General features: G+C 37.0%; 1 protein-coding gene across 1 annotated transcript in view; it reads right to left on the bottom strand.

The window, feature by feature from the left end:
- The window catches only part of SIAH1 (siah E3 ubiquitin protein ligase 1), a 71,816-nt gene extending 54,706 nt beyond the window's left edge, over positions 1 to 17,110 (bottom strand). The window contains exon 1 of the mRNA XM_087740955.1: positions 17,087 to 17,110. The gene's annotated coding sequence lies outside the window, so the exon portion shown is untranslated. The remainder of the gene's footprint in view (positions 1 to 17,086) is intronic.
- Between the last annotated feature and the right edge of the window lie 7,537 nt (positions 17,111 to 24,647).

The raw sequence follows: 24,647 nt of genomic DNA, 5'->3' as shown, positions 1-24,647 counted from the left end.
CTGAACTTGCTTAGGCTCACAAGTATTTTTTTAAATAGCATGTAAATATTTGAAAGCCAATAGGAACAAGGTATCTCTAAGTTTTACTTCTTAAGAATTAGCAACAAATACCTGTTGAAAAGACAGTTTGATTCTGATTTAGAAGTAGGGTTTGGTTTGGTTTGTTTTTTTTTTTTTTTAAATGGTACTCTTACAAAAGCAAACCAAAACAAAACTTGGTTTCTTGTTCAACCACTTTCAAAAAGTCTGCAAGGCCAACATAGAAAAGGTTCTAAGTATTAGAGAAGGTGTTTTTAATCCCTTTAATGAGGTAGCAGTAATTGCCTTTAGGGTTCTCTTCAAATCAGCAATGTGCTAACATGCTTGCTGCTCTGCCCGGTTGCTGTGAAGTGTACCCTTCCTTCTCCCAGGGCCTTAATTATTGCTTCCTCCAGTGGCCACAACAATCCATTCTGATTTTCATTAGAGACTGTTGCCAAGAGGGATCCTCTTCTACAGACAGTGCCATATGGAACTAAAATGCTAACACTAAGTTAAGCAAGCTCTTTGGAGCCTTCAATGGGCACTTTTAAACACGTAAGATAGTAACTACTGCTACCCACAAAAGCTTAAACAATAACTTTTAAATTCAGCAACATTTTCACATACCCAGAACTAAACAATTCATAACTATCCAGAAAACAAATGTATTCAGAGCCTGTAAGTCCACGCTAGAAGCATAAATTCCCTGATGTCTTCTATGCCCTGGCTCCACAATAACAGAATTAGAAAGACAGTAGGTCAATTCTGGGCAAGTCAACTCTTGCTGCAGCTTTCTCTCACTCAAAACTAGGCCACCTACTTGCTCTGGATGAGAATATTTTAAATAAGCCAATTCCTGTGAAATTTATCCCAGATACTTCTGTTAAAGTCCTAAACATTTCTAAACAGTAAGAAGTGCATGCCAAATCCTATTTCAAAATAAAGCAAATCAGTTTAAATACCTACACCGACAATGATATGGATAGTGCTAACTAGATCTGAACTTTCCTAGAACGCAGAGATCTTTGATATCAATTTTGGCATTTGTCTCAGAAATGAGAATATTTGCATGAACGATAGTTTTGGAGCCGCCACTGCAATGTATGAACTGGAGAAACTACTCTTACCACATCCAGCTCTGCAACACTACACACTGACCTTTCCAGTAAAGAAATAATACAGAAAGTGTAAAAGCATACTGAACTAGCCAAGGATTGCACAGAAACATATTCAGAAACTCACAATTTTTGTCATCTCTGACAACCAAGTACCGTGCAAGTTACTTGACCAGATTCAAAACCCGATATACTTATGCAGTCTAGCCTTGTCAGGAAGTTTTCTCCTTTCTCATGCTAGGAACGTGACTTTAAACAAAACTACATAGCTGAGTTACGCTCCCACATCATTGTTTAAAAATAAACTTAAATCGACTTTTTGTAAATTCATTTTAGAAACTTTTCTGTTGATTTGTATGTATTCTTAATCCCTCAGATAAGTACAATGCTCAGATTATAACCATTTACATAATTATTCATAATTAGCAGGGCTATCTGTGTACTACTTGTTATCTAGGACTTTCTGTTGATTACATGTATGCTACAAAGCAGATCTCAAAAATAGAAGCTTCCATTTAATCTCCCCTGCATTACACAGAAATATTTGGCACTTGTTCATAATACATTAGCTTCTAAGTAACATAATAATAGAGCTAGCTGTCTGACTCAGGGCTATTTCTGAAGCTGCTAATTTGATTTTTTTCCAATAAACAGAAAACTTTCCCCATTATATATACCATTATGTGGCTTTTCTGCTTGCAATGAATTATCCCAGATTGCTACATAAGTAGATAATCTGATAAGACAAATTTTGTTTGTTTCAAATAACCTTCATTCAAAGCATCCACTGCATACAATGATGAATGTGAAGTGAGGATATAATGATTTTTTAATAAACATACCTTATACTTTTGACTTATTTATATGACCGTAATATATCTTAGGTATCAAAAGAGGAGGTGTGTATGCTCAGGGGGCTACACTAACACAAATCTATAGCACAGACATGGCACATTGGTAGCTGGGCAGCTGAACACTCAGGGACACATTGATGCAAGCTCATTGTGCGGCTGTAGTTGATCTAGATTAACATTACTTTTATAGATATATTTACTTGGTCTACATGAAGACTTTTTCCCCATATCTAAGGAAAAAAAAAAACAATCCAAACTTTGCAGTCATCAATATTACAGTGTCCATAAAAAAGCTGCATGCCAGTAGAGCATATAAATATTCTTATATCAATAATGTGCTTCTAGGTTAAGTCACAACTTTAAGATAACCCTAGAGCTGTACACATTCTGTCCCATCCTGGACTTGTTCCTGAGCTCAATGGAACAATTTCAAGGAGAGATGGGGAGAAATTTTTTCATTTTATGCTTAAAGAGCTAGCCAAACAGAACTGGGGGCTTTTAAAGGGGTAAAAGTGAGAGTTCTCTTGTCCAGTGAGTACATGGAAACTTATTTGGCAATTCAAAATTTCAGATTTCGGTTTTGGTTTCATTATTAGTCATTGCAGACTCTTTCAGAACATGAAGGACTGAATTTAAAATTGAATTCACATAACTTTACTTACAATTGTTTTTACTGTAAGAACTGGACTAGCAATCATATACAATTTAGTGAATGCATTACTATACAACAGACTTGACCCTACAGTTCTTTCGGTTAAGAACTCTGAAATTAATGTGGATTTTGCCAGTGAGGATGCAACTTTACCTCCCATCCCTGTCCCTGAACTGTCAAAGATCAAATAACCCTAGAGTTAGTAGTTCATTAAATAACATAGACTGCATAAACAGAATATTTGATTGGGTTCCAGTTTCTCATAGATGAAACACTAGGGCTGCTTCCTGGAGATTAGCCAGATTGTGTGCAATGATACATATTTTGCCTTTTAGGTAGCCACAAATCAAAGATGTGGAGTTTCTCATAAGAGGTTTAACTAAATATACCTCCTGATTTATATTCAGCTGATATTGAGAATGTATTTGCATTTCAGTAATAAAATCCAAAATAATCTGAGAATTTACTTCAATTTGCTGATCCCACATATCAGATTTTGTTTGCCACAACCAAACTATTGACTTTTCAAAATATGAACCTGAACAAGTCCTGCCAGAGGTTTAATTTTTTTTATATATATATATATATTTTTATTTTTTTGGTCAACCCCTTAGGGAGTTGCAAGAAGTTGATTCAGAAATACTGTCATTTTCTGGTCATTCAAATCCAAACCAAACATAATCACTTAATGAATCTGAGACATAAATTATTATGATACTGTGTTTAATCCAATAATCATCTTCTTGGGTGTCAGAGAATCCACTCAATAAAAACAGCAGTCCCTCTGATTACCATCTCAAGATTTGGGCACAATCCAGGTAATGGGAAAGGAGTCAAAAAGTGATCCATAGTTGTGTAATGAAACAGCAGAGGTGACGCTAGTGGCAGCAGAGAAACAATGGAGAGAGTAAGACTTGAGAAGGAATTCTCCTATAGTGAGCACTTTCAGGTAGAAACCTTTCCTTGTTAATATTGCTGGCATAGAGTCCAATTCCTGAAGATAGCGGGTTAAAAATGCACAAATATATGACAACTCATATCTGTGCAACTTTTACGAAGCTTTCAGTAACGCTATCCATACTGCACCTTTTGTGAATGAGATGAGGGCTTTGACAATCACATTTAGAATTAGTCATTTTCTCCAACAATTTTTAAAGAAGTAATAGTTGAATAAATACATTTCTTTGTTTCACCTTTCATATCTGCCTTCATGAAAGGAAAGCAAGTAATGGCTGCTACAGACATCATAATAGCAGATTTCATGTGATCTCACATAAATCATTCTGATTACTGCCTTCCGAAACAGTAGTGTCACCTCTTCACCACCAACATTCTTTTCAGAAAGACCAATCATCTTCAATTACAGTTGACAATGATGAGAGATGCATATGTAATTTTAGCTCTTTCCAAGTCACCAGCTCCTAACTGTTGAGTACCCAGAGAAACCCCAAATTTGTAACAAGCTGTGAACTTTTTTTCTTGCTGGGTGTGAAGATTGAGTGGGCCAGCTCAGGGACAGAAGGGGAAAGAATATTAGATTGCCTACTTCCAACTCCCAAGGAGACTTCATCTACACATTTTTCCTGCAGTTCTGTCTTTTGTTTTATCAACTGGAAGATAAAATAGTAATATAAACATTTATGCCACCTTATGCTGCATGAGTCCTCATATTGACCCTAAGGACCTGGATTGCAATGCACAAATACCACCCATCAGCTGGTCTAGAATTTTTGAGCAAGCTAACAGGGAGATGCATACATTTCCATAAGGACTGAAACATGCAGAGAGTAATCAAGCATCTGGAGATGGGTAGTGTATGTTATGAAGGGAGTTGAAGAATAATAGATGGAAGTTTCTTGTTAAGGCAAGAAGAATGCATGCCCCTAGGCTGCAATAAAGAACGAGACATCCCAATTCCCATTGTCCTTAAGTAACCACTGCAGCCATCTCCACAGACAACATCTTCGTGGCATTAATATCATGCTATTATTCAGGCCTTCCTCTCCCAAGTACACAGACTAAACCTTCTAGCTGCAAGTTTGGTCACCTATACTTTTATACATAGGTCATATAAGAAAAATGAAACACTCGGAAACCAGCTTATTTGTGTTAAGACCTCCAAGAAATGCTTAGTTGGCATAATTCAATTTCTTTAGTGTTGTGTCAACAAGAATTCTGCTAATAAAAGACAAAGTTGCCTTTGTGGTATGAAAAAAAAAATCATCTTATAAATGATTCATTATTTGGGGGAAAAAAAAAAAAAAAAAAAAAAAGAGGTGCCCCATATACAGAAAGATCAGGTCAAGAATCTCTTGTACAACTTTTTTTTTTTTTTTTTTAAAGAGTTAGGGTACCTTATTTCAGTAATTGTGTAGAAATCTGGAAGCAGTTTTTATTACAGAAAATGCCTTATGAAAAAGGTCCTTTCAGGCTGGGAAGGGAGTGCTGGATTATAAACCATGTTATGCAAGCTTGCTGCTCCAGAAGCCAAAACCCTGCCCCATCAATTGCATAACCAGCTCCAAGGGAGATCTGAGCCCTGGTCCTTTACGAAGGAGCCTTGATAGAAATTCAGCAAGTTACCAGCCTTCCCCAGGCAATAAACAAGGCATTGACTGTCACTTGGTATTTACTGGAGCCAATTGTGCGCAATTTGATTTTTTTCCCCCCTTCTCATTTCACAGTGTAAACAAAGAAACAACTTACAAAAAAATGACACTAGGCAGACTGTCTCCTGTTGACACCATTCTGATCTGGGAATCATATCGCCCCTTTGAAATGCTGAACAAGCCTGTAGGCTGCTGGTACAATTCTGAAAGGAAGTGGGAGAGGCAAAAGCAAAACAAGATGCTCTGCAATGGAATGCACTAAAGAAAACCAAATATTTCCACCAATATTTAAATTCCTCAAGCGTCAGACAAGACCTACTGATCTCATCCTTAACAACTGAAACCACTACAAAAAACATAAGGCTGATTTATATAGACATTAAAAAAAACGTCACGCTTCACTACGGATCAAGAGACACCTTAACCATTCAGTTACCATATTTTTGCTGTACTATTCTTTCTAGATTGTAGCTCTCAGTTCTGTTACAGGGCATGCCAAACTGTTTTGCCAGGTTTGTACAAGTAAAAAGGTTACAGAGAAACAGCTGAAAATAACAGCACAACTTTCATTTCCCATGCACATCTGCACTGAGTTTTGATCCGAATTAATATTATTCTTCCTCTATTGTTAGTACTGCATTACTAAAGTCTTCTGTATGCACATTGTTTTCATCTTCACTGGTCTATGAACTGATTTAACATGCAGGATGTCGCACTGTTGCTTTTCCATTACAGTAAAAGGCAAAAGGAGAAAAGAAAGATACAAAGTCTATCTGAGCCTTGATAGCCCATTGGCTAAGTCTGGTCAAGGGATGTCATTTTCCATAGCTAAAACCACACGAAGGAGTCATATGACTATTGTACTTTATAAGCAGTTCCCCCCCAGCTCCTTATTTCTTCTTCCCTTGTCCTTCCAATTTCATTCAGCTTGGAAAGGATGACTAGAAGTTTCACTCAGACACCAGGCTGGAATTAAGAATGGCAAATGTTGGAACAGACAGGTAAAGTATGTTTAGATTTAATTTCACATGTAATTTTGTTTTACCCTTGATTTTAAAAACAATTCTCATGGCTGATGTTACATTTTTCTAAATACCACATTTGTTGATTACTGGTTAGGGCAAAGAATTTTTGTAGAACAGCATGTAAATTTACATCTATTTCTCTACAGCAGCAGTTTTTCAAACAATATCTCCTGGAAAAAAAATCTTGTATTTTATAAAATATATTTTGTCAATCATTTTCCTGCAAAGCATTCAGCAGAACTGAAAGACCTGAAAAAGACCTCAGTTACATCTCCTTCATAGATTTACAAAGAGACTGAAGTATAGCAAAAATACCATCCATGTTTGAAGAAAGCAGCTGCACGGTCACCCAAAAGAAAAATTTACTCACCATTCTTACACCATTTTGTGTCACATTTGACTTGAAAAAAATTAGCCACCGTGCTAAAAATCTAGCCCAAATATTTTTAAGTCTCTATAAGCAATTAACTGTAAACGGCAAAGCAATGTTGTAGTTTGTAATATAGAACCCAGCAATTAAAGATCTGTGCACTAACAGGAAGGACTCAAAGAAAGGTCTTTTGAGTTTTCAGTTTCTAGGATTCCTTAGATATGATTCATAAGATAAAAACTGATGAAGTTCACAGTCAGCACAAATCCCCCTCTCTCCCTTTAATCAGATTGCACAATACAAGTGATTGAGCAACATATCCTAACTACCTTTAAGATACATTCAATTATCCTGGCCATAGCTCAGTGTGGACTTTATTATAAAAAACTAGATAACCAAGTGCAAAGATAAAAATTATAGTACGAGATACATTAACAGGAGCATTATTCCACATGATTCTCAAGGCATGAACTAGTTACAAGAACTATCAAATATTATTACTGAACATCTACATGCAAACCAGCTCTGAGTAGGTAACTTTTTCCCCCCTTCACAATTAATTTTCCTATTAAATTAATAATCATTAATCAGAGCCTGATGATCTTACCGCAGGCATGCGGAGGATTCCCTTTGCTTTGCTGCTTTATTAAGATGACTACTTTACTCTCATTGCTTCCCGATTGCTTAAAAATCCAGCAGCTTTGCTCTGAGACGTTAAAATCCCCCTGAAAGACTATTTTGGCCATACACGTTCCTGTAGCATCCTAAAAGTCACTTTAAACACTGATAAAATTAAGTAATGCATGATTGATTGAACAGAGCTCAGCAAACGAAGGTCTTTTCAGCTATCACCTTAGCCCACACATTGTTTTCTAATTAGTTACCGTGTTTGAATCTATGCCAAACAACACACCCTTAGCTAAGCATCCATTAAAACTTTGATCAGTAAATTAGTCAAGTTGTGCAATCCCTTTTAACTCTGTCAAGCCAAATAAATAAATAAATAAATATTGCCTTGACATTATGGAGACACTTTGAGTAACCAAAGCAAAATGTGTTCATAATATATAAACCTGAACTGTTTTCAATTAAAAAACAAAACAAAACAAAAAAAACCAAACCCAAAACCAAACAAAGAAACCAAACCAAAACAACACAACACCAAAAACCACTTTTAGCAGAAGGGTAGTGTTCCAAACACACTTATTTTCCCTTGAGATCAATGGGAAGGAGCCAATTATGCAGTTCTGAAAATTCCATGAGGTGTATATCTGAATATTCAGTTACCAAAAATTTCATTATAGCCAGAGTTTTCAATGAACTATAATGGTCTGGATAAGTTGCTTATTTACAATCCATTGTGGCAGCTTATGACATGTATTGTACTTTAAGAAGAGACATGCATCTTCTGAAGCAAAGGATATCCAAATGTATTCTCTGTACGATTTTAAACAAGCCAATAGAGATTATATCATACTGTCACAGATAAATTACTCACATTTTATATAATACAAAAGTATTATATAAGTCTATATAATACAAAGTATTATATTCCCAGAAAATAAAAAGGCACTAGGGCAGATATCTACAGGTACAGTACAGTTGGGCTATGTCATAAATAAACAACCTGTGGACCTTATTTTCATCTGCAATATAATTCTCAACCTAATTGTCTCCACAAAATCACTTACATATGCCAAGTTTAGTTTCCATCTAGGCACTTTCAATGAAACAAAAAAAAAAAGTTACAGATGCATCTACTTACAGACAGGATTTGCTTAATGGTTATAGTCCAGGTCAACTTCCCAAGATTTAGTTATTTTATTATTAAATATATTTTATTAAATGAGTTCAAATATAATTTAAGCTTAAGTATGTTGGTAATGAAGTGTTCTCTGGCAGCGATTAAGGAGCAGTTTGAATTAGGAGCTTCTAACTATGATTAATCTATAACCTAAGAGTATTTAAGAGGAAGAATTTGTGAGGGAGGGCATCCCGTGTACTTCTCACCAGCTACTACTTATTTTGTCACAAGGGTTGCTAGTCTTCACAAAACCCCAACAAAGCATCAGTTATCTATCCATCCAGTTGCATACAGAGTAGACCTTGACAAATAAGTCTGTGCAATTTATAGGGGAAAAGATCAGCAGGTAAGGCAACTGTATTTTACCCTGCATGTACCAGAGCATTTCATTTATTATCATATACAAATATATGTGTATATGATATATATACACGAGATATGTATATGATATATATATATAATATTCTATTTGTAACAGGGACTACTAAAAAGACTAAAAGCAGGCTGACAATAGATCTCTAAACATGATTATCAACATTTGCAGGACTAGATGATCTATTCTTGGATCATGCCTTTATACTTGTATAGGCAATCTAGACAGTTGTGCGAAACCTTTACTGCCAAAGTCTTTATAGGATGGCAAGTAACATTAATGATGTTAAACACGTGGTTTGGTGGTCATGTTGAATATTAATATAATTGAGTGTATTGCAATATATCTAGGAAGGAAGAAGAAAGGACACAAAAATGTACATTTGAGATGGAAGCCACCCTGAAAAGCAACAATTCACAGGAAAACCTGAGGATCATTGTAACTAACACAATTCAGCTCTTCGTGCAACCTTGTAACAAAAAGGATCAGCAATACCTATGGTAATAATTTTATTACTTCAGTAGTTCTTTACAATGGATTTTTGCATATTTGTAAACAAGAATATCAAGAAGAAACGTAATACTTTGCATCTGTGCAAATCTTTGGAAAGACAGCTTCTCTTCAATTCTGATATCCATACTTCAAGAATGAAAATATTTTGGAAAGCTTGAAGCACAGAGGCCCTAGCAGTGACACAGGGGACAGGAGGTTAACAAAGTTCAACTTTGTCAAGGAAGATTTTGATAGGTGACAGTCACTAAGCGTAAGTATTTACACATTAAAAACAAGCTTTTCAGTTTTGCTGATAAACAGAAACGCATGCAAGACAAAGTCAATGTTAATATTTCCTAACGGTGAAGTTCCACTATTTCTGATAAACATTTGTATTATGGTAGATGGCAGAAGAATCTCTCACCTAGCCATTCACATATCCATAGATGGGTCTTAATGGCATGCTTTCTCCTAATTCTCTGCTTGCAGCATTTAATCTCCCAGAATGCAAAAAGCTGGACCCTGGGACAACCATCCAAATTACTAGGTGAACTACAATTGCCTGTCAGGCTATATAATCTACTGGTTGTCCATGAAAGTACAATATAACTATCTTTAACTATGTAACAGCATGCAGACTAATTATGAACACAGCAGAATGCTAGTGGCTTCTGGAGAACAAGACACAGCAATTCCTTGAATAGCAAACATTAAGTATTTAAAAAGCTATTACTTAATTACAATTAACTACATATAATGAAGAAGCCAGCCTTAAAAAGTCAGAAATTCGCTTGGTATTAAATAACAATAATTAAGCTGTAAAATCAATGTATCATTTTGCCCCAGGATGTGTGTCAAATGGTAGTACATATTCATACATACAATAGCAATATGTACCCTAAACCAACTTACAACATATGGATCCAATGAACATGAATATTACATCCTTTTCTTCCCCATATTTGTTAAGAATGTAACAGTAAGCCCATGACTCTGTCAGGCAAAAATCTGCTGCATTTAGTGGTAAAGTATTGAATAAGGCCTAATAAATAGAACACCAATGTCTCTATTAACATGTTGAAATAGAATTCATCAAGAGGTTGTGAAGTTAGCTATTAGCAGTTTCCTCTTTCACTTGCAGTTTCAAAGCTGCAAAATTCAAGCCCTTTCATGGTTTCAGTGGATTTCTTTACATTTCATAACACGATCTACAGAACAAGGCTAGCGTGATTAAGATTATTGTGTTAAACATAGCATTTTGCGTAGTGAAATGCATGGCATACCATTTCCTATAAACCTCAAATGTGGAGAACTATAATTATAATAGGTTAAGATTTAGTGACATCACCAGCAAAATAAGGATATTTCCAAGATATATTTGCCTTAAATTCTCTTTATTACGACCAACAGTAGCACTTTCAGGCACAATTTTTTAATAAAGCAACTCATTATATTATTGAACTGCCAGACCAGACTTTCAGCAGATGGAGTTAATTAACAAATGTAGCATACCAGGCAGGCAAAGAACGTCTCAAAAAGTCAGAGTTAAAAGCAAAATGGTAATACATGGAACATTGATCAATTCCATACCATTTGCTAATTGTGTTGCCATTAAGCAGATCTTGTCTTCCTCAGATTTACCTTGATGACTGAAGAAGCATATAATCTGTGCAATTTATACTTACTGCGCTAAAAAACCCCAGTGGCTTTCTGTTGGAAACTTTTTCATGGGCTATTTCCTGTTGATTTGTTCTACTTAGGTATCTAGCTAGTTTTCATTGGCAGGATTTTCTGTTGCCAAAGGACTGGAACGTTGAGGCTTTTACATTGACATGCAGGTTTTCTGTGTGTGTGATCTCCCTGTTTACATGTCCTGGCCATTCTGAAAATGCCAAATCAAACTGAAATGCTGCAGATGAAGATTATTTCCTTTCCATAAAATATATGATAGATTTGTTGTGTCTGCTGACTAATGTACATACATAAAAACAACATGCAAAGATGATCCTACTACTAGAAGTGCTGTGTTTTAATTGTTTCTGGACAGAAACATGTCATGCTTCTCAAATTAAGTTTTGCTCCACAAGAAACTTCCTTGAAGAGTTTCAGAAAACATTTCCACAATCACATCCAAACATACAGTTCCATAAACTAAAATCATAATGAGAAAGCTCTTCAATATTTTCAACTTCATTGTAATCTTAGCTTCAAAAATTTCAGCTTGAACCCCTCCCAAATTTGCACCTTTGTTAGTGTCTCTGAATTGGGGGAAACCAGTCAACAGGCTTGAGGGCAAAACTCCCATCCAGAGACACTTAGGCTGAAGGCTTGGGTCAGCAGGAACCTTACAAAATTCAACAAGGACAAGTGCAGGGTCCTACATTTGGGATGGAACAACTGTGCAAGAATACAAGCTGAGGACTGTCTGGCTGTGAGCAGCTGCGCTGAAAAGGAGCTGGGCATCCTGCTTAACGGCAAGCTGAACATCAGCCCACAGTGTGCTCTAGCAGCCAAGATGGCCAATAGCATCCTGAGCTGTATTAACAGGAACACAGCCCATAGATTGAAGGAAGTAACTTGGCATTCGTTAGACTGCATCCAAAATACTGTGACCCATTTTGCGTTCCTCAATCAAGCAAGACTGATAAAATGGAGAGAGAGTTCAGTGGAGGACCACCAAGAGGGCCAGGGCCTGGAGCACTTATCCTGTGAGGAAAGGCAGAGGAAAGAGCGCTGTATAGAGCCTGGAGAAGGGAAAGCTTTGGGGGAACGTGACAGCAGTTCCCCATTACCTACAAGGAGGTTATCAAGGAGACAGAAGCAGGCTCCTCACAGCAACATATAGTGGAAGGATGAAAGATAAAAGACAAATTGAATCAAGAGAGGGTCAGATGGATACAAGGGAAAAATCTTTCAAGCATGAGGACAGCCAAGCAGTGGAACAAGTTGCCTAGTCTCAGTTCAATTGGATGTTTTCAAGACCCAACAGGATAAGGTCCTGGGCAGCCTGATCTTGTAGCTGACCCTGCTTTCAGTAAGAGGTTGTACTAGGTGGTGTCCTGAGGTCCTTTCCAACCTGAATTAATCTATGATTATATTGACTTAGTAAGCAAAATTGGGCCCTATCTTGCACTAGTTGTTAACCAAACTCAACAGCAGGGACAATAAAAGATAGCTAAAATCTTCCACCAAACATGCTTAGACTTCACAAAAGCATTCACTACAGAGAACATAAGGAACATGAGCACTGGTAAAGCTAAAGTAAATGAAAAACAGCATTAATCTTTCATAAAAAAAAAAAAGAGGAATAAGCATACTAGGTGCTGGCTTTGCTACTCTGAAAAGAGGAGCTGTGTAGACATGATATTGTGATATTCACGGAAACAAGAATTTCCATATCAAAATTCTTGTGTTTATACCGGAGGAATTATCTTTCTCCTATCCCCCTCATCAAAGGGAGGTTCTGGACAATCATCTTGGGGTCTGAGACACAAGCTTGGAGCTTTATTTTTGTTTCAATAACAGTAAGATTTTGCAGTTACTGTGTTTATGAGGAATCTTGAATCCTAATTTGCATACATAGTTATAAAATCTACCAATACAGAAGGATCTTTAAAGCTACACTGTTTTCTTTACTCAGATACATGAATATTCAAGGACTCTACATAAGTGTTTGAAGTTAAGCAGAAGTAAGTTACTATAGGCTGAAAAAAAAAAATATCTAAAAGTAATTTTTTTCTTTTTATGCTTAGAACTTTTATAAGCTGTGAACAACCATGGATCTATAGATGGATGCCTTGATTCTAGAAATGAAATTCTGTTCTTTATCATCTAATTCAAGATCTTATGTTTGCCATTGAGTAGACAAACAGTGGGCCAAATAGAACCAATGTACACAATCATCACAAACATGATCAGCCTCTCCAATAATACATTTACTGGAAAAAGTTCAGTCACTGAGACAATTTTTTCCAAACTTAAAAAACACCCAAACAAGCATGTAGTCCTATTAAGGTCAGCTGAATAAGAGCTGCAGCACTGGGCAGCTGATCTATGATACTAAAGTCAAATTTTAGAGTATTTAATAGACATTGTTAATGAAACTCACAAGGCTATAAACTTCCCAAATAGCAGTTTCACTGTCATGTGGATTATTTCCAAAGACTGCCTTTGTGGCCAAGGTTTTTCTTTAATTTCTGACCTATTTTTTTGAGAGAAAACAGTTCCAGCAAATAGATTACAGTGGGAGCTGAGCATCCTGACTCAAATAATGAAACCTTATACTGACTCCCCAGGTAGACATGCAGTCTTCATCAGTGAACTCTTAAGTTTACCCTATAGATAAACCAGCTGGGAAGGTTCTGCAGCACTACAATGAATGCCCTCTTCCAGACCATATGCTCCTTCCAAGACCATATGCCCTTTGTGACAGTCCCAGATTAACCCAGTTTGTGTGAACTCAAAACCCACATATGGCACCTTTATAGGCCACAGGAATAACTTACAGAACCCCCTTCTCTCTCTCAAAAAAAAAAAAAAACCAACCCAAAAAAAACACAACAACAAACCAAAACCAAAAAACAACCCACCCCCAAATGCACCTCCCACCAAAAAAACAAGACACCTCTCCACCAAAGAACCCCACACCACACAAAACATTTTGTTTTCTTTTTTAAAAAATATTACAGACTTTCATCATGTAGAGAAAGGAAGAGTTTGGGTTTCAGTTTTTTTTTTTTGGTCCACATGAAGCAGAATCAAGGGTGAAAATACTAAAAGGATTTGCTTTATTAAACTAGTTAAAACATAAAAACCCAAATTAGGGCACTTCCAAATCAAACCCAAACTGCAGACCAGTTATGACATCTCTAGAATTTAGAAGGACATGCTTGTCTGCAAGTCTTTTCTTCTTTAAATCCATGACCAATTTTATTTCATAAATGAAACAAGTGGTACGTTCAATATCCCATTTGCAAGTGCATTGACTCTTGCAACTTAATTAAATGCCTCGCTAACTTCACACAGCCAAGCATTTCTGCATGGTTGCTTCATATTAAAAAATTCACAAGAAGCAGAAAATAACACAAAACACTTTTGTAATCAGATATGCCATTGTACTATAAATTATTATTTTTGTGTAATAGAAACTGTGCTAATAAATACAGAGGCAGCTGGTAGAGAAGCCTTTATGGTTAAACAGACCATCATCTCTTTATCATCAGTTAAGCAGAGGGGAATTCCTACGGTGACAAACACTTTTAAGAAGCTTACCTCCCAACTGACAGGCTAGGCAGATTAACGGCATTGTCACACCAAATCACCATGATTGTTACTTCACTTTTATGCAAGCATTCTGTTGCTTGCTAGTTTTGTATTTTAAAACTACAACAGCTTATTTAAAAAAAAAAAAAAAAAAGCAGCTTGTGTACCAATGTTTGAAGTAAACGTTTATGCTTACTTTTGTATTGAACAGCAGTTGCAAAAGTAGTTATGGCAGAGGATGAACTAAGGGCCTGGAAATCACCAGCAAAACAAAAGCTCACAAGGGAGATGGGGAGTTTGTCAAGAAGGTCTTTCAGGCCAAGAGGGCTCTGATTTCATATTAACCTAAGATCAAAGTATCAGTACATTTAATGTGCCAAAGACATTCAGAATGGCTCTATGGCATACTTCACACTGGAAATGCTCTTTCTGCTTTGGAAAAGTATCATCTTGTGCCAGGTTTAGACAAAAACAGACACTCTGAAGTACACTGAAGCTTCTATGAAAGCATTTCAATGTTGGTTGGTCTCTGCAACAAGATACTGAACTCGCTACCTTTAATGCCAGCAAGTGACAACTGAGCCTGATGCTCAGTATTTTAGGACTCATAACTCAGAGTGGCTCTTGCAATAATCTGTAGCCACATTTGGGGCAGTTTATATGGAAATGCTGCACAGCCATGTGGCTGCAGTTGCTCCACATACTGCTCCAGATGGTGCTAGTGGCATGGGACCTAAAATACATTTACCTCCCACTGTAAATCCACATCTTATCTTCCTGTCCTGAGGTAGTCACATTTTGGTGATACTATATGAATGCAAAATAGGGGCTTTTCAAAAACATAAGTGCTTAGGTGCTAAAGCCACACTTTCTAAAGTACCTGAAGCACTATGGTCTTCCAGAGGTATTTATGTACATAGACACTTCTGAAAAATTCTGTAGAGCTCCTATCTGTATCTTTAGACCCCTAAGTGCCCTGTAAAGCTCCTGAATACCTTCTGGAACAAAAACTGCCCTGTTAAAAAACAAGAGAAGCTGAAACTCCTGGACCACTATCTAGTACAATTTGACGAGTTGGAGGTAAGGAATTATTTGTTTATATCTTCACATTGTCCACAAAATTATTGTAGATTTAAAAAACAAACTGGAAAAAAACCCCAAAAACCTGAGCAATAGCTAGATGAATATCATCCCTACTGAAAAGCAGAAAAGAGAAGGATAAGAAAATTGAGCTCAGCTGCTTTGACTTCCTCAAATGCACATAATGTTCCTTCTTAAAATTATTAAACAGGTTTATTATATTAAACACCAGATCACATCAGGGGAAGAAAATGTGTAGTGTATTGCCATCACTTAAAAACTGTCTATTAACAGGCAACAGCTATATATAGAAATATATATGTTACATATAGTGACGCAAACTTTTTTTTTTTTGCAAAATTTTGGAAATATTGTGAAGATAACAGCCCCAACAGTACAAATTCTATTTTCGCTACAAGATTTTTTCCTATTATTTTCTTTATTACTATTCAAACTGCAGGTTTTCCAAATTGCTTAAGCAGACCTCTTTCTGCAAAACCCTTGAGGTTTTTTTGCACTTAATTTCTCTATCCATCAATGGATATCCAACAATATGTACTTCTTCGTAATAATTCTCTAGAGATTACAGGTGAAGAATCCCCTGTATATCCCAAGAATTATCATTAGTCTGTAAATATTTTGTTCTGCAGCACCTTTAAAGGAATTTCTGCCTACAAAGAGCTTTTGTAAATAGCTTAACAGTAACGCATCATGGCACCACATTTTGATACAGGAATAGTTTTAGGGCTCCTTGATCGTAGTCTGCTTAAGTCTTTGGGAAAAACATACACAGGCAAAAGTTCATTCAAGTAAGAATGCTAATTTATATCACAGCTGATAGGCTATATCTAGCTTGGAGAGCAATATTCCATCTACCTAGCTCAAACGGTATTTAAGCACCTGAAGATACCAATGAGAATCATAGCAAGATTTTCAGTAGTTGTTTTTACTTTTAAATTAATTCTATTCTGAAACAGAGTTCTCATGGGGAATCAAACCAACACAACAGAAAAATTGGTCTGTCCAACCACCTGCTAGCTTATTTATAAATAAACCATAAATATCTACATAATTTTTTTCACTAAAACTTATATACCTCACTATTTAAGCTACGGCAAGATGACTAAAGCCAACATAAAAATGGACTTGCATAGACATACAAAAATGTCATATTAAAAATTGTCCTTATCAATTAAGAGTTGGTCATCCGTTTTTCAAGTTCAAAATTCTGGCTTTCCATTACTGGTTTGGTTTCTTCCCCCCCAATCACTCATCAATGCATTAGAATCAAATACAAAACATCATAGGCTTACATCAAAGCAATAACTTATGTAGATTGCTAAAACAACAAAAAATTGACACACAAAAAACCAACAATCAAACCTACAAGATAACTAGAAAATTAGAGGGAAAAACCCCCAAACCTTACATGAAAAAAGAGCCATCAAACTCTTCATATGCCTGCATCACCCTCCCAGTTCTTTAAATTTTCAATTCAGAATGCAGAGTCTTCATGACATAGCCTATCTTTTCCTCTGAATTTGCAGGTCACATGGCATAACAGAACCTTAAGTCAGCTGGGTCTGTCAGTTACCCATCATTCCAGTATATATTCAGTTCACCTGTGAGCTAAATTACCTTGTCAGTGCATAGCCTTGCTTTAGGAGTCATGGGGGAGTGGGGTATCACAGATGTCTTCAGTATAATGCTTTCAGAAAGCTTCAGGGAACAACCTGGTTGAAGGAGGAACACAGATGAGGTTGCAGCCCATCACAGTGTGTGCCATATTTTGTCCCCCTCAACTCTGTTAAGAGATGGTGAATTCCTTCCTGCTCTTTTTTCTGTCTTAGCAGGAAAGCCTTGGAAGCAGCTGTGCCTTTTTGCAAGTGCAAGGATTGCAATTGTTGCCCTGATGAGCTGCATAATGATAGGTCCCGATATAGACCTTCACACACTCTAAAGCCAATACCTGCATAACATAAGAACCACACAGTATATACGTCATTTTTTCTTCTGAAATATGCACAACAGAAGACATGCACATATTTCTAACATTGTTCAGTAGCATAGAGTGTCAAATCAATTAGCAGAACAGACAGTTCTCAGAAAGGCAGTTAACTCAGATCAAATGTTAGAAAGTGTAAAATTTTAAGCCTGTTAAACTTGTATTGTACAGTAGGATATGATTTAATACCTAACTCCTTCCACAATTACAATCCGTACAGAGACAGAGTCAGACAATAGCATCGTCTATGGCAGTTTGGTAAGTTGTTACAACACACAATCTATTCCAAAATAGAAACACAGTTTTCAAATATACCATCATATTTTCTCTTGTGGAATAGAACTTGCTCCATATGCCCACTCAGTGTGTTTCAGAGATTTCTGCTGAACGTTGCTTATCGTATTTCCCACCCTTCTACACACTGATATCTGATCAGATCTTCTGCTCCATGTCTGCATTCACTAACCACAAGATAGCCGTAAACAAGATTCTAATGTACAGACTGTGCTTGTTTCACCCAGCAAGAAACTGGAAAGAAACCTTCATAACTTCAAATTTTCATACTTTTTAAAAATAGTTTTATAGCAGAGTATGGAACTATTCACTTTACCATGTAAGGATGTCATCCTTTGGACTGGAAAGACCTTTCTAGACAGAACAGCACACCACCTTTACTGTTTGTTTTGATACCAAACAAGGTATGTCCTTGCCGAACAGCTTGCCTTCTTTTATTTAGCTGAATTCATCTTCTGTATGAGTGTTTCTGTATGTTTACAGCATTAGGAGATATTATCTCAACAAAACTTTTTCAAAGTACACCTACCCTGTATTTTATAGGAGGGAGAGAATACGTGCATGCAACACTAGTATTTAATCCATAACCACAACAACTAAATAGCGCTCCTAGTAATGAGAAGGTGTCACATGTACCTTAGATGGGAAAAGAAGATCTAGATTCTATTTCTGTCTCTGCCACTACAGCACTGACTAACCATTGGCAACTCTGCTAACTCTCCACTGCTGCTTCTCCTCCCACCTAAGGGCTTATGAACAGATACACACAATTTAAGGCGGACTCCCATTACATCCTTCTTCCTATGTATCACTCACCATTAGTGCATTATGGTACAAACAAAAGACAAGCAAGAGCCTATCAGTGAGGAAAGAAATAAAGGGCCATAACATTTTTACAGGAACATTACAAACTCATTTAAGCTGCTTTATTATTTGTATATAATGAAATATCATATTAAAAGAAATCATAACCTCCCCTCCCAAATAGCTCCTCAAGCAGCAATTACATTCACCTCCTACCAGAAACATTTGAATAATGTCCCTGAAAGGCCCTGAGACTAAATCCACCAGATGGGATAGATGAGATATTCTGGGCTTTTGCATGAATTATTTCAATCCATCATAATTTGGAAGACTCATAGCTGCTGTAATACTGGAAAGCTTAATTTGATTTCCGTTTATAAAGCAGGGCTTTGATGGATGCTATAAAACAAAGGATAACCATCTAGCTACTGTATCTTTATCTTCTCTGCATTTTTGTTGACAGCAGAGAACTGAGGGCTCTGACTCATGACCTACAGCAGTTTAAACCAATATGCCAGCTGTGACAACTGAGAAACCAACACACAGCACTCCTGCAGTAGCAAGGGTAGCTGAAGTGAATCTCCTGCAAATAATACCAGTAACATTTTAGGCCACTAAAACATATACTACTTAGGAATCTGAGCCCTAAATAATTTTTAGTCAAAACTAATGTATTGAATGGTTTAAAACAAAAATAATTGTGTGCACACACTGAATCAGTAGAGGCTCTGCAAATTAATTTCTTGATCACACTAGCATTGTCTTAAACCATTTAATTTTTAGTGCTATCTCCTTATTAATTTACTCAAAAGTCAGGTTTTGGCTCAGCTCTGGAAGGGAGCAAGTTTGAACATTGTGAAGCTGAGTGTTGATGTCACATGTTTCACACTAAAAGTACATTCAGCCCTGGAAATTTCTCTTTAGATTAGGTGCTAGCAGCTGATAGACACGCATGCCAAGAGAATAAAAATTTCATTAAAACTTAAAATATAGCAAATTCTATTTCCCTAATGTAAAGAATCCTTGGGTAGCTACACATGCAACAGAAAATATTAATTTGTTTCCAGCGATTGTCAAATATTACTATTTTAATGCCCCTTCACTTCAGAATGTCAAGAATGTCCTTATCCATATTCTTGGTGTTCTGCCAATAGGAGATCTGGCAAAGGACTCTGATGTGCTCTTTTTAATTCAAGGCCCTTTGCTGCAAAGATCTCCCACAGAAAAGTATTTATAAACCACAATGTATCTCCTCCTCCTCTCAGGAAATATTGCCAGACCTTCATGCTCTGCCTTTTAGATACTCGCAATTTTCTTCTGTCTTTGCAAAACACACAATTGACTTGGGTTCATTTGGATTCAAGGTGCAGTAGTGTTCTTCACATAAAGGAGTCAGACTCAGACTGGGTTCAGTATCATTTAGTCCTGTGTGCTCGTAAGTCACTGTCCCAGTGAAAGGGCTGGCCCCTTCCTGCCTCTGCTTTTGGATTCTGCTTTACTTCTCACCACGTTTTGGCAAAAGTAGGCAGCCAGCTCTGCTCTTGTCCTGTTATGCGAGTATCTGTGATATCTTCTCTGAGTTTTAATGTAATCGCTCTGAATTTCTTTTTTTTTCTTTTTCTTTTTTTTTTTTTTATTTTAATATACTTTCTCATGCACTGATCTCTTAACTTTTGGCAATCATAATTGTCCAAACAGCAGATTTCTGGTTGCAATTTTGAATTCAAAGAACTCATATCAAAGGTAAATATATTACTACCGATTTCATTTGCATCTCAAACCTAAACTATTAGCAAACAGAAGAAGAGTGCAGTCCGTGAGCCAAGAAGCAAATGAAACCTAACATACAGCAGTAAGGACACCCATAAAAGTCTAAAACGATACAATAAGACATACAAGTGAACTTCTGCACTAAGACAGGGTAACTGTGCAAACACTTACTATGTTTGTACATCATCCCGTAACATTCTACATTTTCTTTGGAGGCCAAGCATGCAACCATTTACGTTTAAACTGAAGAGTTAACAAGTGGCTCCCTCTACTGTTACAAGAATGTCAGTACTGGTATTTCTTTCCAGAAACTTTTAAACTGTTTTGTGACCATCAAAATCATTATGTAAAATTAAAGAAGTCAAAAGCTCACAGTTTGGATTCATCTTTAATATTTGTTTTTAAACGGGGATGTGTGTGTGTATACCAACATACATGCAAGTCAGCCTTTTATTTTTTGCTTTTATTTTTTTATTAATAGCCTCTGCATAATATTTTGCTCCGCAAAGTTTTCTCTTAAAATTAATAATACTAAGACTTAATACTTCGAATACTGTATGCTCATTCAACATCCAGGTAGACAATTATACATTACTTTGGATTTGAGTCACAATGATTCCTATACTTAGTGACAAACGATAAGAAAAGAAAACTTAATTGGTATATTTCAGCAGAAGTCTGATATCCTTGGAGCATAATTTCTATTCTTTTATTAAAAACATGTAATATTTTAGTTCTCTTATGTACATTGAAAGTATAATTCCCGAAACAGTTAAAAAAATGTACTCAAGTGGAGACTGAAAAGGGGAACCAGTGCATTCAAAGCCAGTTTCCTCTTAAAAAATGCTTCCTTTGAATTAGCCATTTAAAATGGTATAATGCGATCTTACAGAATTTATCTAGCCATGAGGCAGACAGCAAAACTTGGTTTGTCATACACAGCTGCAGAGTTTCAACAGTACAATGGAACCACATTCTAAACATAAATGCGCATATACACAGGTGAAAAACGTACATACTTAAAATCCATGTTTTTTAAAATTCATCAATTGTCTATCCCTTTTACTTGAGCATTGTAATATTTCCACTGTACACATAGGCACTGTCTCTGCTGTTGCAAAAGGCAGTTCAGAAATGCTCTTCCAAAAGACAAACTACCCTAAAACAGCACTGCAAGAGAAAGGAAAAACAGCAGCACCAGCACTGAACACTAGGACTGGTTTATAGCTTTGCTTATTTAAAACCAGAATAAAATTATTTACATTACGTAATGCCTATCTTAAAACTTAGAGAAAAACCTCCTTTTAACAATAAACTGCTGAACTTATCACAAAAATCTTGTACTCGTCCTCACATGAGGAATCAAAGTATCAGCACTTTATCCCAGAGAGACGTTCTATAAAATGTTAAAAGCAGGGAGAGGGTAATGTCACATCACTCACTCATAAGGAACGGTCCCTGTTATTTTCCACTCAAAACACTGCTTCTAGTTGTGTTTTTTCAGCGACCAAAAGTTGAATAGCACGAAGCATACTTTAGGAACAGACTTTAAAGAAAGAAATAAAGATTACAACATATGTATATTCTCACACCAGCACCTAAAAAATGAACATATATGCAACCAGGCTACACATAAGTGAAAGAAGACAAGTTCAACAAGCATGTTCACACATGCAAACAGGCTCCAGGCAGTTTAAGGGAGCCTATAGCTAATATAAGACTGAGTGCAAACAGAGAAAGCCATTTCTCTTTAAAACAGAGAAAAAACAAACAAAGCCCAAAAATCAAACTGGAGTTCTGCCTTTGTTTGATTAAGTAATTGTGTGACTTTGAAGTGATTCATCTATTCCTGATTAAGTCCAAGCATGAATATTTATTTTGGCATAAGAACATAGTACTTAACATTTTTCAGGCATAGCTCAATCATTCAGGACAAGAAAAACAAACCCCAAATATCTCTGCCATCAGTTGCAGAAAACCAATTCATTTGAACAGAAGCCTTTCTATATACTGAGGTAAAAAGACTGAATCCCATCTCCTTTACTACAGATAGCTACAGCATTTACACAGTATTTGCACCATTAAATCATAGCCCTAACAGGCAACACATTTGATTGCATCTTTTAGCAATTATTTAAAACCAGAAGTACAGTCTTGACCTCTCTGAATCCCCTTACTTTGTACGTAGGCTGTTCAGCACAGTGGGCTACCTGCAGTTTGCCATCTCCGTTTAATACTGACATTACTATATTTTGTCAAGCCTAGCGGTCCAGATAGAGCAGTGAGATCTAAGCTCACCTAAAACACATACCTACTGTGGAGCTGCCCTGTACCCAGCTGAGGGCTTTGCTGTTACCAGACGGTCTGCCACTGGGAGCAGGGGTTTGGCTTGTGGTCCCTCATCCCGTTGCTTTCCCGCCAGCCTCTCTCCCCTCCGTGTCTCTCATTCATTCAGTCTCAACCTGCCTGCTTCAGCTGCAAAACTGGTCCAAGGCATAGAAAACCAGCACAGCTGCTGCCCAGGTTGCCATACAAGCTCACAAAGCCTTCCCTTAAGTCAGTCACCAGCCACCCTCCACAGCCGTCCTGTTTCCTCACGCCCCTTTTCCCTCCCTCCCTGCCACAGCTCACCTGAGGTGAAACAAGATGGATGCCCTCAGAGGCCTCGTTTTCCACAGCAGCAGGGCTGTTGTGGTGCTGGTTGCAGGGTGGATCATACTGGAGCCAGCTGAGAAAAATCTTCACATCAGCCCTGGACATCTGCCTAGGCAGGATAGATGTTGTGGTGGGACGAGGAGGGACCTACCAAGGAGCTCGTTGTTGCGGTGAGGCTTGGAAGTTTAGTCACCACTTCTGTCTGCCATACTGAGCAGTTTTAGGCAAGTTGGTTCTTTCTTGTGCCTCAGTGTCTCTGTTTGAAAAATGGGAATGATTATTCTGGCCATCTCTGTGGAACGTTTTGGTTGATAAGAAAAAAGATACTCGTCAAATACTTTCCTTGGCAATTCTGTAGTTCCTCACGTCAAAGCCCTTTTCTTCCATGTTTTCCACCCATTAAAATCTAAGCATCATCTCAGATCTGTCTATAAAAAGAATGGGAATTATGTAGTGATATTCGCGCTACAAATTGACCCTCTGTGTGGTCATTCTCTGTGTTAAACAAAAGGTGATTTACAATTATGTTGTTAGCTTATCATTAATCGATTAGTATTTTTTCATAGGCAAAAAACCCATGTGGGCACTTGCTGTATACCCAGCCTGTTATCTGCTGCCAATAGGCACTGTCTTGTCCTCAGCAAACTTGTGAATGGACCTATGTAATGCTCCCGTGTGACTGTGTGCAAAAAACTTGTTCAGTCCTGTAACACTCTCTTCCTAGAGATTTTTACCTACTCATATCAAGGTTTTCATCTTAACTTTTTTCAGTGAAGAACAGCTTTCCCACAAATCACAATATTTTGACAATTTTTCATATTTTTGTTTCTTCATACAAGTTAGCATTAGGAAATAGTATTTTGCAATAAATATAAAAGTATATTTCATATTTTTAAACTGATGTGCTTTTTTTCTTAGGTTCAGTCAACTCTGTCTTCCAAGATGATGGGAAAGGTGCTTGGAACACCCATGGCATTAACACTGGTAGGAAAAAAAAGCCCAAATACCACATTATGGGACACACTGGGAAACACAATAAGAAGACACTGAGCATTAGCTCAGGTCCAGCAGGAATGACAAGTTCAGGCTCACCATCAGTGCAGGAGTTGCTTGCAAAACCATGTAATTCACTGTACGCTTCTTTTGCCAGCACAGAACCCAATAATGTATCTGAAATGTGAGCTGTCTGGGATCGGGAGCAATGCAGGAAGCAGGGTAGAGAGCTCTAAGATCATTGCTTAGAGCTGGATCCTGCCGGTCCCAAACTGACAAATCCAGAGTGCCTGGGGTATCTGAACTGCACTGTTTGCTACACAAGGATCACAGCAGAACTAGACCATAGTTAGACATTAGTTATCACACACACAACTACTTGAATGCACTCAGACAATTATGATATTTTATTGTTTTAGTATGGAGCTAGGAGATTATACATACATCCAGGATTTTGGGCTTTCTTGTT

Source organism: Nipponia nippon, unplaced genomic scaffold (genome assembly GCF_047370975.1).
Source record: "Nipponia nippon isolate SJK-2023a ecotype South Korea unplaced genomic scaffold, ASM4737097v1 scaffold_7, whole genome shotgun sequence".
Taxonomy (NCBI): Eukaryota; Metazoa; Chordata; class Aves; order Pelecaniformes; family Threskiornithidae; genus Nipponia; species Nipponia nippon.
Note: the sequence above shows the minus strand (reverse complement) of the source record. Positions and strands in the feature narration are given on the sequence as shown.